Source organism: Triticum dicoccoides, chromosome 7A, assembly GCF_002162155.2.
Source record: "Triticum dicoccoides isolate Atlit2015 ecotype Zavitan chromosome 7A, WEW_v2.0, whole genome shotgun sequence".
Taxonomy (NCBI): domain Eukaryota; kingdom Viridiplantae; phylum Streptophyta; class Magnoliopsida; order Poales; family Poaceae; genus Triticum; species Triticum dicoccoides.
In genome coordinates, this window is record NC_041392.1 from 94,304,250 (window position 1) to 94,318,193 (window position 13,944).

Below are 13,944 nucleotides of genomic sequence, written 5' to 3' on the forward strand. Positions count from 1 at the left end.
AGCCACAATAGGCTTGGCTACCCAAATGGTTTTTTTCTTGACACCACTTTGAGCACCAACAAATCTGGCAAACACATTGCCAACCTTATCCTTCCCAAGAGAATAGATATCATCAATTAGAATAGGGTTGGATAAGTCACCATTTGTGCATGAAGAAGCGATGTGACCTTTTTCACGACATAGGTAGCAACGTCTACTCTTTACTTTCTTCTCACTTGATTTCTCAACTTGAGAAGCATTAGATTGAGTTTTTTTGGGAAGAGGCCTTTCTTCAACTTGAGGTTGAGAATGAGAGTGAACTTGTGGCCGCTTCCCTTGTTGCTTGTCACTAATGGCCTTCTTCTTCAAAGTGCAAGATTTAACATGATGCCCTTCAATTTTGCACTTGAAGCAAATGATCTTGGCCGAATTCTTGACTTGTTTTTGGCCCTTCTTCTTGTTGCTCTTAGACTTCTTCTTCTTATTGGAGTTGAATCCAAGTACACCTTTGTCATTGGGGGATTTTTGCACACTCAAGATATTGTTGAGTGTGAATTTCCCTTCATGACTCTTTTCCAAGTCTTTCTTCAAAGAAGTGACTTGGGCCTTGAGCTCTTTGATTTCCTCTACATTGTTAGTCTCAACACAAGTACTAGAGGAAGTATAAGCTTCATCGTTAGAGCAACAAGGCAAGGAAAGCAATTCATCACAAGATCTACCAACATTGTGAGTAGATGAATTACAAGGACTAGCACATGGCAACATAGCATTTTAACTACAAGTAGTGCCAGTATCCACATGAGGCTCACTAGATGTTACCTTATCAATCATGGCCTCATGAGCTATCTTTAGCACATTATGGGATACTAGAAGATCATCATGAGAGCTTGAGAGCTTTTCATGGCTTTCTTCCAAGTTCCCATAGTTGATAGATAGCAACTCAAGTTGAGCCCGTGGCTCAATGTTCTCCTTCAAAATGGATGCTTTACAAGTAATATAGTTAGTAGCACAAGCATCATCATTAACAACAATAGGAGAGGACAACTTGGCAAGCCCTTTTAAATAATAAGCTTCAAGTTGATCATGAGACTCGATGAGTTTGATGAGCTCACCCTTGATGACCCTTGAGCCATTTTCGAGGTGCTCAAAATCCTCAAGGAGTCTAGCATGAGAAACTTCAAGCTTAGCATTTTTAGTTTCAAAAACATTGGCCACCTCAAGAGCTCTATCATGAGATTCCTTCACTCTAGATAATTCTAGATCAAAAGTCTCCTCAAGAGATTCCTTGGTGGTTTGTTCAAGATCAAGAGCTTGAGAGAGGTCTGCAATCTCATTAGCGTAATCACGCTCATAACATTCCATTTTATCAATGGTGACCTCATGCTCCTCAAGACGAGATTCCAACTCATCAATATAATTCTTGCCCTCAATAGCAATAGACATGATTTCCATGAAGTTGGAACAAGCAATTTTATTCTTATGAAGAGCTTTAAAAATCATTTCCCCCTTAATTTTTAAGGAGGCAACATTATCATTCTCTTCATCATTATCGTCATCATTATTAGCATCAACATCATCATCAAGAGAAATATTGGGGTTCAAGGTAGGAGATACCTTAGAATCCTTGGCCACAAGGCAAACCGCAATAGATGATGATGTAGGATCTGTTGAAGCACCATTTAAGACCACATCTTGTTCCACGGGGTGTTGGGTTTCCTCTACATTGTTAGCACAACAATTCGAGGAAATATATGCATTTTTATCATGGCAACAAGACATAGTAAACATATCATCATGAGATTTAGTCAAGAAATTTCTACATGATATGCACGGACTATCAACATAGGCATGTGAAACATTTGCAGTGCTCGAAGTGGCCCAAAGAAGGGGCATTGCAATAAGATAGTGATGAAGGATCATCCACAATAAGCATATTATCATCATTGCAATGACCAACACTACTCACCATATCATTACCTTGTGGCAAACCACATGTAGGTGAAGTAGAAGAAGTTGAGAAGACTATACGACCGGAGGTGGAGGGAGAACAATCATCCCCACAAATCTTGGACACACCATATTTATCTTGAAGCTTCGTCCACAACTCATGAGCATCCCGGAACGGCATGAGTTGAAATATAACTACATTGCTCAAAGTATCGAAAAGCACATTAGAAGCTTGAGCATTGAGATAAGAGTTTTTCTCATCCTCTAAAGATAATCTTTGGGGATCCGTTGGAGGAGAAAAAACCATATCTACAATTCGCTCTAAACTTGGGTCCATGACCCTAAAGAGATTAAGCATGTGAATTACCCAAACATCAAAATTTGTGCCATTGAAACTAAGAATGTCAGAGAATCCTAATCCCCTAGTCGACATCTTTACTCTCTAGGAGGTAAAGCCTAATAAAGAGAGACAAGGCTCTGATACCAATTTAAAGATCGTGGATGTCGCCTAGAGGGGGTGAATAGGCGTTTTAAAATAATTACGGTTTAGGCTTGAACAAATGCGGAATAAACCTAGCGGTTAATTTGTCAAGCACAAAACCTAAAACAACTAGGCTCACATATGTGCACCAACAACTTATGCTACGCAAGATAAGCAACTATGTGATAGCAAGATATATGACAAGAAACAATATGGCTATCACAAAGTAAAGTGCATAAGTAAAGGGGCTCAGGTAAGAGATAACCGAGGCACGCGGAGACGATGATCTATCCCGAAGTTCACACCCTTGCGGATGCTAAACTCCGTTTGGAGCGGTGTGGAGGCACAATGCTCCCCAAGAAGCCACTAGGGCCACCGTAATCTCCTCACGCCCTCGCACAATGCAAGATGCCGTGATTCCACTAAGGGACCCTTGAGGGCGGTCACCGAACCTGTACAAATGGCAACCCTTGGGGGCGGTTACCGAACCCGTACACATTGGCAACCCTTGGGGGCGGTCACCGGAACCCGTCAAATTGCTCGGGGCGATCTCCACAACCTAATTGGACACCCCGACGCTTGCCCGGAGCTTTATATTGAGCTCCAAACACCACAAAGGTTGGGGTTAACTCGCAACGACACCACGAACCTTCACCACAATGGAATATGGCTCCGAGGTGACCTCAACCGTCTAGGGCGCCCAAGCACCCAAGAGGAACAAGCTCAAGGGTACCAAGCACCCAAGAGTAATAAGCTTCTCAACATGTAACTTCCACATATCACCCTGGAGAACTCAAAACGATGCACCAAATGCAATGGCAAGGGCACACGGAGTGCCCAAGTCCTTCTCTCCCAAATCCCACCGAAGCAACAAATGCTAGGGAGGAAAATGAGAGGAAGAACAAAGAAGAGAACACGAAGAACTCCAAGTTCTAGATCCAAGGGGTTCCCCTCACATAGAGGAGAAAGTGATTGGTGGAAACGTGGATCTAGATCTCCTCTCTCTTTTCCCTCAAGAACTAGCAAGAATCATTGGAGGGATTGAGAGTTAGCAAGCTCCAAGAAGGTCAACAATGGGGGAAGAACACGAGCTAAAGAGATAAGGTTCATTGGAGAAGAAGACCCCCTTTTAAAGGTGGGGAAGAATCCAACTGTTATGCTCACAGCCCGCACAGAGCGGTACTACCGCTAGGGCGGTAGTACCCCTTTGAAAAACAACAGCGAGGAGGGAAAAGGCCAGTAGAATCGCCGAAGCGGTACTACCGCTCGACCTCATGGTACTACCGCTAGGGATAGAGGTACTACCGCAAATGGTAGCAGTACTACTACTTGCGAGCGGTACAAAAAAATACTTCTGTGCCTACTTCCGCTAAGCAAAACACGAGATTTTGGCCCGGAGCGGTACTATCGCTCAGCAGCCGCAGTAGTACAGCTCGGGAGCAGTACTACCGCTCAGGAGCCACGGTAGTAAAAAATTACATCCGCTCTAGCCGTGGTAGTACCGCTGCAGCCTTTACCAAAAACAGCCACAACTTCTCCAAACGGACTCCGAATTCAACGGAACCAAGTTTGTTGGAAAGCTAACGACATGGGCTAATACAATTTTGATAGGAATATCAATAAGAAGCGAGTGAGAAAAGGACCATAATAAAAAGGTGAGAACCCTTCCTCGGATAAGACCGGTAAAACCTCCAACACCGAAAACATGATAGAAGATGCATGTGAACTCCGTTTTCGATGAACTCAAGCTTGTCATCAAGATGACCATAAGCTCTAAGACTCACAAATAGAACCAAACAAGAACCAAGAAAGATGATGCAAGCATGCTATGGTTTGAGCTCTCTATGAATGATACGATCAAGCTACTCACTTGAGAGCCCCCCTTGATAGTACGGCAAACGGTCCTATAACCCGGTCTCCAAACTACCACCATGAGACCGGTAGAATAGAGAACCTATCAAGGCCAAACCTTTGCCTTGCACAAAGTCCACTTGAGCTAGATGTAGACGATCTTGACTTCCTCAAGTATGACCACCTTTCTTGATTGCGTTGGCTCGGTGAAGACTAGTAGATTGCTCCCCCATACTCCATTATGGGTGAGCCACCTTTCGGCACATCTTCACAAGTCCATTGTCACCAGAATGGACGGAAATATTCAAGCACTTGATCTCTTCATGATGCATCACTTGAACGTGCACACCGCAACCTAACCCCACAAAGAACTCTCACGAAGACTATGGATTAGTACACAAAGCGTAATGGTCAATGCTTACCATACCATGGGATCACTTGATCCCTCTCGGTACATCTTCTATGCTTTGTGATTTAATCAACTTGATTCACTCTTGACTTAGTCTTGATCAACCTTGAACCTTTCCAACTCTCTTCATTTGGATGATGCCTTGAAGGTAAGCATGAATGATCACACAATCTTCTTCTTCAAGACATGCTTGCAATAAGCTCAACTCTCACATGGCCAATCTTTAGGTAATTCTTTGAATAGCACCTTGGTCGACACAAACTCTTCTTGAAACCAACACATGTACTCCAAGAAAAGCCTATGGACAAAATCTTCAAATATAACTCAAGGCAACCATTAGTCCATAGAGATTGTCATCAATTACCAAAACCAAACATGGGGGCACCGCATGTTCTTTCACCAGCGCTCGTGGCCATGGCGCCTCGGCCTTCTTTTGTAGCAGGAGGACGACGAAAGGATGGTGGAGTTAGGCTTGGCCACACTGTGGCAACTCCAAGCCCATTACAACAGTAGGCCTTAGACATTTTCATTTTCTTTTATTTTGTTTAGTTTTCTACACTGTTTTGCATTAAGCAGAGCCACCAAATGATTTATGCTAAATGTGCCATTTGACACATTAAATATTGTGCAACTAGCGGAGTGACCCGCGCATTTGCGCGGCTAGAATTTTACTTATTTATAATTTTGGATTAGTTTCGCGATATATTTTTAACACAGTGCAGACGCAAGCGCTCAGTTTCACTACATTTTGTACATATATATTTTTTACTATTTTTTTCCTGCAGTGCTCTTTTAAATCTAGAAAAAAATCTACGCAGTTATTTACATGAATTTAATATACTTTTACATATAACCTTTTATGGCCAAACCATCTTCTGGTTCAAAAAAGAAGTCCATATAAATTTGTGACTTCATCACACATGATGTAGTTTTCTCATATTTACTCTTCTCACTCGATATGCATGATGTAGAGAAATGTATTTGTTGTGATAACATGACTTAGAGCATATCGAATGTAACGCAAAATTATGAGGTTCATACTAATCTCCTGATTTTCTTCTTCTATATTGTTCAGTCTTACCTTATAATCTTCTCTTCCTTTGTCCACCATATTATAGTTGGTTTTCTTGGTAATTGCAATATCGATGTCAAATATGTTGATCTTTGGTTATTTGTTTCTTGTGCCACTTGCTCATCTAAGGCAATGTAACTATCGTTGTATGTTCATAAAAAAATGTTAAAACATCTTCCCTAACACTCTTGTCATATGTTGATCTTCTGAATGATCTTGCCATTTCTCGTAAATGAAAATTAATTTCCTAAATTTTACGTCACTTCTTCAGTTCATCCAAAACTGAGTTGTTTATTGACATCATATTGAATTTCTATGATTTTTTGCTAAATTTGTAAATAAATTTATATTGTATTTGTACTCACTTAATAGGATGTTTTCTTATAACTCACCTAATACATGTGTTATCTTAGTCTGTGGCTTTAAGTTTTTGTTTGTTAGACGTCATCACCTGTGTATTGTACCGGACATTGCTAAGTTGCAGGCATAATTGATGTGTTATATAGATATTTTCTTTGCCAAGGGGTGGTTATATCCTTACAGGTGCCCGTCTGTTTATTTGTTGGCCTTTGCCAATAAAAGAAGAAAACTTAACAGCTGCAGGAAAAAAATAACACATGCATGTTTTAGGTGAGAAAATATTTTACACATGCATGTTTTAGCTGCAGGAAAAAAATAACACATGCATGTTTTAGCCTTTGCCACTTGACACATTAAATACTTTGCAACTAGCGGAGTGACATGTTTACCATCCCAGTTCGCACCTGTAGAATATTTTCTTCCTAAGACTTATCCATCCCCATACACGTGATACATGTCCTTGAATGACTCCGTGTAGTTATTTTCCTGTCAGATGAGGCTTGTACGTTGGACCTCCGCGTGTGTTGTTGCGTGTATTTTTTAAATCTTTTAATCTGGGCCATTGCAATTAAGATCATTGGAGTATAAGTATATTTTTAGCGTATGTGTTTTCATATATGACTGATTCTGGCGGGAAGAAGTTTATATGCATAAAAAATTATTCTTGCTATATAACCATTTCTATTTGTTTTAATTTTTATATCTCTATTTCCTAGCTACTATATTTTGCTTGTTCGAGACAGGCACTATACTTCTCTTTCATGGGACTGGTTGAGTCATAGGACATTTACTAAATTTTGGAAAATATATTTTTAATGACATTTTTGCTAAAAAAATCACTTCTGCTATATTTCAAATGTAATTTTCTGTTGGACTCAAATCTCTTAGAGACACTATTTCACTTTTGTTGTTGTGCATTAAAAATTAGGCACAAATTTAATCACTTGGAATTTGAGTTGCTAGCACTTGCGAACAATTTATTGTTTTTCTATTTCAATAAATTTATAACTACTTTTTGTGACATTATAAATTTATTAATCGTGCAAGTCAAAAAGACCCTAATTATTTGGCATTATGTATTTGGTCTGTAGAAAGTAAATACTGATTAATATGACTGGTATGTCAGTGTAACGGACTTTACGCTGTGCTACACACAGCTGTGTTTCTCATCATGTACTATCAATTAATTAACTATTGAGGTCCGCATCAGTTTAAAATAAAGGCACAAAACGTTAGAAGAAGTCCGTGCTAAACTTTAGCCTCCCAGCTGGACTCTACTACCTTGGGTTGTTGGCCCATGACAGTGTTGTATCGCTCCGGACTCCTTTTTAAAATCTGTCCGGATTATAGCTTGGGTTAGCCGATGACAATGCTACTTTGTATTTTCTTTCCAAATCGATTTTTTAATCTTGGCCGGCAATTTTTATGGTTAGCGGTGACTTACTTGTCTTCCAGCGTAAAGACGTGACAGTCCAATATGTTTGTACACACATGTTTATATGTTACGTAAAATTTTCTAAGTTGCAACCGTTATTTTTCTGATCTAACGATGCAAATAATATTAGCGTATGTGGATAAACGTGATGGCTTGTTTGTCTCTTGTTTTAATTATATAATAGATGCTTTGAGTTGGTACAAAAAGGCCTCAAAGCATTTGAGAGTGTCTTACTATTTTGGGAAATTGGAAAGGAAAAATAATTGATGCTGGACCACTATTCCGGTTGGTAGGGTCAATTTGGAATTTCAAATAATGTGGGTATTGTTTTTATAATTGCTATGGGATTATATGCAATACTCTAATCATTTTTATTTTACCGCTTGAAGAAATACTAATTTGACTTTATTTTAATTTGATTTTGAATTGAATTTTGAATCAGTTTCGAATCAACGCGAGTTTATCAACAGTAATCGAGGTGACGTGGCATCATTAGTAGAGGGTTACTGTAGCTTAATTATCCAGGCGTCACAGGTCTAGCTATTACGATCTCGAGGTAGATCAACACTTGTAACCCCTATACTCATCAGAGTCAATCAAGCAGGAAGTAGGGTATTACCTCCATCAAGAGGGTCCGAATCTGGGTAAACATTGTGTCCCCTGCCTCCTGTTACCCTCAATCCTTAGACGCACAGTTCGGGACCCTTACCCGGGATCTGCCGGTTTTGACACCGACAGTCTGCACGCTTAACGTTCGATGACGATTTGTATTATGAGTTATGTATTTTGGTGACCGAAGATTGTTCGGAGTCCCGGATGAGACCACGACATAACGAGGAGTCTCGAAATGGTCGAGAGGTAAAGATTGATATATTGGACGATAGTATTCTGACACCGGAATGGTTTCGGAGTGGTTCGGATATTTATCGGAGTACCGAGGGGTTACCGGAACCCCAGGGAAAAGTAATGGGACAACATGGGCCATAGGGGAGAGAGAGGGCAGCTCACAAGGGGTGCCCCCCATGGGAGTCCGAATTGGACAAGGGGAGGGGGCGCAGCCCCCCTTTCCCTTTCACTCTCCCTCTCCTTCCCTTTTCCCCCTCCGAAAGAAAGGAAGGGGGGCCAACTAGGACTAGGAGTCCTAGTCGGTTTCCCCCTACTTGGGTGCGCCCCTAGGGCCAGCCTCCTCCCTCTCCTCCTTTATATACGGGGGAAGGGGGCACCCCAAAGCACATCAATTGTTCTCTTAGCCGTGTGTGGTGCCCCCCTCCACAGTTTACTCCTCCGGTCATACTGTCGTAGTGCTTAGGCGAAGCCCTGCGCGGATCACATCACCATCACCGTCACCACGCCGTCATGCTGACGAAACTCTCCCTCGACACTTTGCTGGATCAAGAGATCGAGGGATGCCATCAAGCTGAACGTGTGCAGAACTCGGAGGTGTTGTACGTTCGGTGCTTGATCGGTTGGGTCGCGAAGACGTTCGACTACATCAACCGCATTAAACTAACGCTTCCACTTTCGGTCTACGAGGGTACGTGGACACACTCTCCCCCTCTCATTGCTATGCATCTCCTAGATAGATCTTGCGTGATTGTAGGAATATTTTTAAAATTGCATGCTACGTTCCCCAACACTTGCCTCTTCATGTGAGTGCTACTTCATCATCTCTTATTTTGACCATTATGGTGGTTTCTACAGCAAGTACCCTCTGAACCTCTCCTCCTAAGCTGATTTTTTGTAACCAGCAGCATCCTAGTGCTAGATCACGTTGTGCCAAGTATCTGAGTCCAACTCCATACACGTGAACCACAGCATGTATCAAACACCTTGCTGCTGCTCTCATTTGGATCCTACTGATAATCTCTTCTTTGCCCCTAGACCGATTTATTTCTTTGTTTGGACTGACGGCACAAAGGTCTATCCACTAGACATGGTTAGCCCGGCCAGGGTGCACCGCTTGCGCCAGCTCACGCGGCGATCATGGGTCAGACAGGCCAAAACTCGCGCTCTGGCAAGACCTCGGCGATGTTCTCGTCCGCTCCCTCGTTGTCCCGACCTCAAACCATGTCCTAGAGCTCCCCCATGCTCGTCTGTGTCCCCCTGTGCCCGGGCCCCCTCCTGGTTTGCCATTAATGCACCGCTAGCTCCATGCCTGTGCCGTGGCCCGCCTCTGTCCTCCATTAGAGCTATGTTGGTGCTCACCCGTGAGCTCTAGAGCTCTCCCCCGTGCCTATTTAAGCTTCCCCGAGGTCTTCCGCAGCTCACTCACTCCTCCCCCGCCTCTCTAGTCCACCAGAGCGGCCTCGTTTCTCCTCCGCCCGCCGCCGTCCACCATGTCTGCCCTGGTCTCATCTTGTTTCCGGCGAGCCTAGTCCTCCTCTCAACCTCCCGACCCCTCTAGCATGTTTCTCTCCTCCCGGTGGTCCTCCCTACCCCGCTCGTTCGTTGCCGGAGCCCTTCTGGCCACGCCTCTCGGAGTTGGCCGCCGCTTGCCCCTCTCAGTCATCTCCTCGTCCAGCCACCCTTGCTACTCCGTCACCTCCCCACCTCCACCCACCTCTTCCCCTTGCTTCGGCAAGTTTCCCCACCCCCTCGCCCTCGTCTGAGATGCTCTGCATCATCGCCAACCGCCGCCTTTCGAGGTCGTCGGTGGCCTCTGCCTGGTCGGGCCTGGCCGGAGCCGCTCGGGCCCCTCGCCGTCATCACCCCTCCCCTGCTCCTCCTCTGTTTCAATCGGGACAGACGGAGGAGGAAGAACATGAGCGCCAGCCTAGCCCCCCTGTCCCCTGGGTCCCACCTAAGACGTATTTTCCGAAGGCGCTTTCAGTTTTTCCTCTTAGGGACTTGTTTGTAGTAGTTTTTATTACAGATCAGTCCCTGATCTTCATCACCTCATAACTCTGCAACCGTGACTCCGATTAAGCCCCCTTTGAGAGAGAACCGTCCATCGTTTCGTTCCGCGGCTTCACCACACTTCTTCCCGGAGTCTCTGTCACCCCAGGCAAGCCACAACAGCCACTTGCATGATAGCCATGCAGTAGCCATGGTTTCTACTTAAATATTTAATAAATGTTTGCCCATTAACTGCCTGCTTATTTGCTACTACTGCCATTGTTTCGGTTATTCTCGTGGTTTCATGTTCACCTTCATGCTATGCTCCAATGTTCTTGTTATCTTGTACTACTTGCTAATATCATGTTCACATGTTATGCTTGGTAGTAGTACTGCATGCTGGTAGTAGTGGTGTTCAGTCTGATGCATGTTTACCATTTGTTATCCAGTACCGTTGTTATGCATGTTCCTTTGCATCCAGTTTGTTACATGCTTACCTGATAGTATTCTTGTTATGTTCTTGCATGGTATTTATTTATGATGCTAGTAGTCATGCTATGCTCATGGGTGATGTTATGTTTATGCTTGTCGGTGTGCCATGCTCATTTGGATATATGCTTCATTGTTATTGTGCTCGATGATTTATTATGGTTGCACATCCTTGCTAATGTTGGTATCATGCTCATGCATTGTAGTTGCATCATGTTATTTTAATATGGCTCGGCTTATTGCATTCAAGTTTAACCGGATAATAATCAAACTTGAACAACTGTTGGCTAAGCCATGGTGCCACCAAATCGAGCTGACCAGTGCAGCCACATTTGCCATTTATGAGAAGGCCCTAATGCGATCTATTGCCATGCCTCTCGCCGGTGCCTCCAACGAGGGAAGGTTATGGGCGCATGCTACCCTGCTCAGGTAGGCGGACATAAGTCTTGTGTGCCCGTTGTTGTTGTAAGGATCCTTGTCCCTGTTTGGGACCGTTTATGTTTTGCCACGACGGTGGCCGTTGGATGTCATGGGTTGACATCGGGGCCACCTAGGACTTAGCCCAAAGGGGAGTTTGTCGGAGTGGCTGGGAGAGTGTGATGGCAATAGATCGGTTTTGTCGGAATGCCGTTGGTCCACCCGAATGGGAGGGCGAGGCCATGGGTTCCATGGTGTGGATACAGTGTACTAACCTCTGCAGAGTGTGTGTTTAAATCTATCAATAGCCGTGCCGACGGATATGGGCCCAGTTCGTAGTCGGACACACTATAAGCCAACTATAATAATAACTTGCTTAATAATAACCTCGGTTCGATGATGAGAAAGAGATTGGTTGTAATCGAGAGATGATCACAGACGTATCGTGGATACCGAAGTTGGTCGATATTTATGTAATCGCGAGATGATCATGGAGGTATCGTGGATATCGATGTTGGTAAGATGATGTATGAGATGGTTACGAGGTAACCGCCGAATAAGAGTAAGTTGGTGCATGATATGGTTTACTTGTTGCATGTGGTATTATCATGTTCATATGCTCATGCCATACTAATGTTGTTTTTGCCGTATCACGTTCAGTTTGTGTATGCCATGTATCATGTTCATGATTGCTTTAACCTGCTAATGCCATGTTGTTGTTTGTCTTGATTGTTTTTGGTTAATTGTCAGCTTACAAGTACATTCAATGTACTAACCTGGCGTGTTATGCCAGTTTGCAGGTTGTGCCTGGATTGATTGCTTGTTTGGTGTGGTTCCATGTTCGCGAGTTAGGATAAACGCTCCAGCCCCAGTCCCTGCGAATTGAAGTCCAAAATCGTCGTCCGTTGTTCCGCTGCCAGTAGAGGTTCCGCTGCCTCGAGTTGTTATGTTGCTTGCATAGAGCAACTGTGGTTGGCATAGCGTCGCCGTGGCGGTGTTATTCATTGTAATATCGGAGACCTTGTACTCGTATTCCTGTTGTAATAAAGAGCTGGTTTGTTCTATGCTAAGCAGTGTCGTATTCCAGAAGACTTCACCTCGATCTCAAACACCACAAGACCTTCCACAGTGGCGAGATTATGACCATCATATCAACTTATGGCCAGGTGTCCGTGCAATGTCGGTGAAGCCTTATCGCTACACTCTGCTGCAGAAAGATGAAATCAAAAAACAGGTATGAGCAATGCTAGAACAAGGGATCATTCAATGCAGTCACAACCCGTTTGCTTCGCCTGGGCTGTTTTTTTAACACAGTATAGAAGCAGACGCATATACATACGCACATACATTCACTTCTATGAACGCACGCATACATATGCACCCTACCCTGATGTGCATCTTCGAGAGACTGAGCTGGCAATCATCTTGAGATTGAAAAAGTCGCCAAAGGCGCCTTCATAGTCGATGGAACATCTCTTCCCACTGAACGTACATCATCGGAAGGCCTAAAACAAATCCAAAAAATGTGAGCACCTGTGTCATGTCTAGGACTTGAACCCTGGTGGCAGTAGCGGAGCTACAACAAAATGACTGGGCGGGCCAGCTTGAAGAAAGTCTAATATTTTTTTCCTGCATGGCCCATTTCTCCCTAGAGGCCCGCTGGTTTGTAGCAAAATTGGGCGGGCCATGGCCCAGTTTTGCTTGCACTAAGCTCCGCTAGTGTCTGGTGGGCTGGGGATACCACTGTCCTCCTAACCATCCAATCACAAGTTGGTTCATAGTTCACCTGTGTTGTCGGTGCGCAAGAAAGATAACACCTTGCGATTTTGCGTCGATTACAAGCAACTGAATCCAGTGACAGTTAAAGACAAATTTCACATACCGATTGTTGACGAACTAATGGACGAATTGGATGGTCCAACATTCTGTACCAAGTTAGCTAGATTTGCGATCCGGGTACCATGAGATATGAATTGTTGCAAGAGATGAACCAAAGACAGCATTCCGCACTCACCACGGACACTTCGAATTTAAGGTGATACCATTCGGTCTCACGGCTGCACCAGTAACCTTTCAACCAGCCATGAATGTGGTATTTTCACCCTTGATGCGTAGTTGTGTGCTAGTATCATTATAAAATATTCCCCCGCAAAAAAATGATCATTATAAAATATGTTTTTATACCATATATAATTGATATAATGTAGACATTATCATGAATTTTCATGGATCTACGAAACATGAAAATGTTTGACTCAAGACAAACCTAAAACTTCAAATAATTTGAAACAGTGCGGGTATTATGTGTTTATGATGCAAATATGTGCGATCATAACACACGGAAAGACGGAGTAGGAGTAGTACTCATTAGTCGACCCTACGCTCGGCACAAACTTTAAGATTATAAATCACCACATGGTATTGATACTGAAATTGAAAAATGTGCTGTTGGAACAACTGCCGGAGATAAAAATAGGATTTTTGTTGAACAACTCTTGTCTTAACGCATATACAAAAACAGGAGTATTACTTGATAGTGACAGTGAAGGAGGTTAATATCCTATCTCAACCAAAACATCATCGTCAACATATATATCATTATTATTCAAGGAAAAAGAAGCATGCAGCAGCGTCTGCCTGTTCTCCGTTTAGTTCCGACGACCACGAGG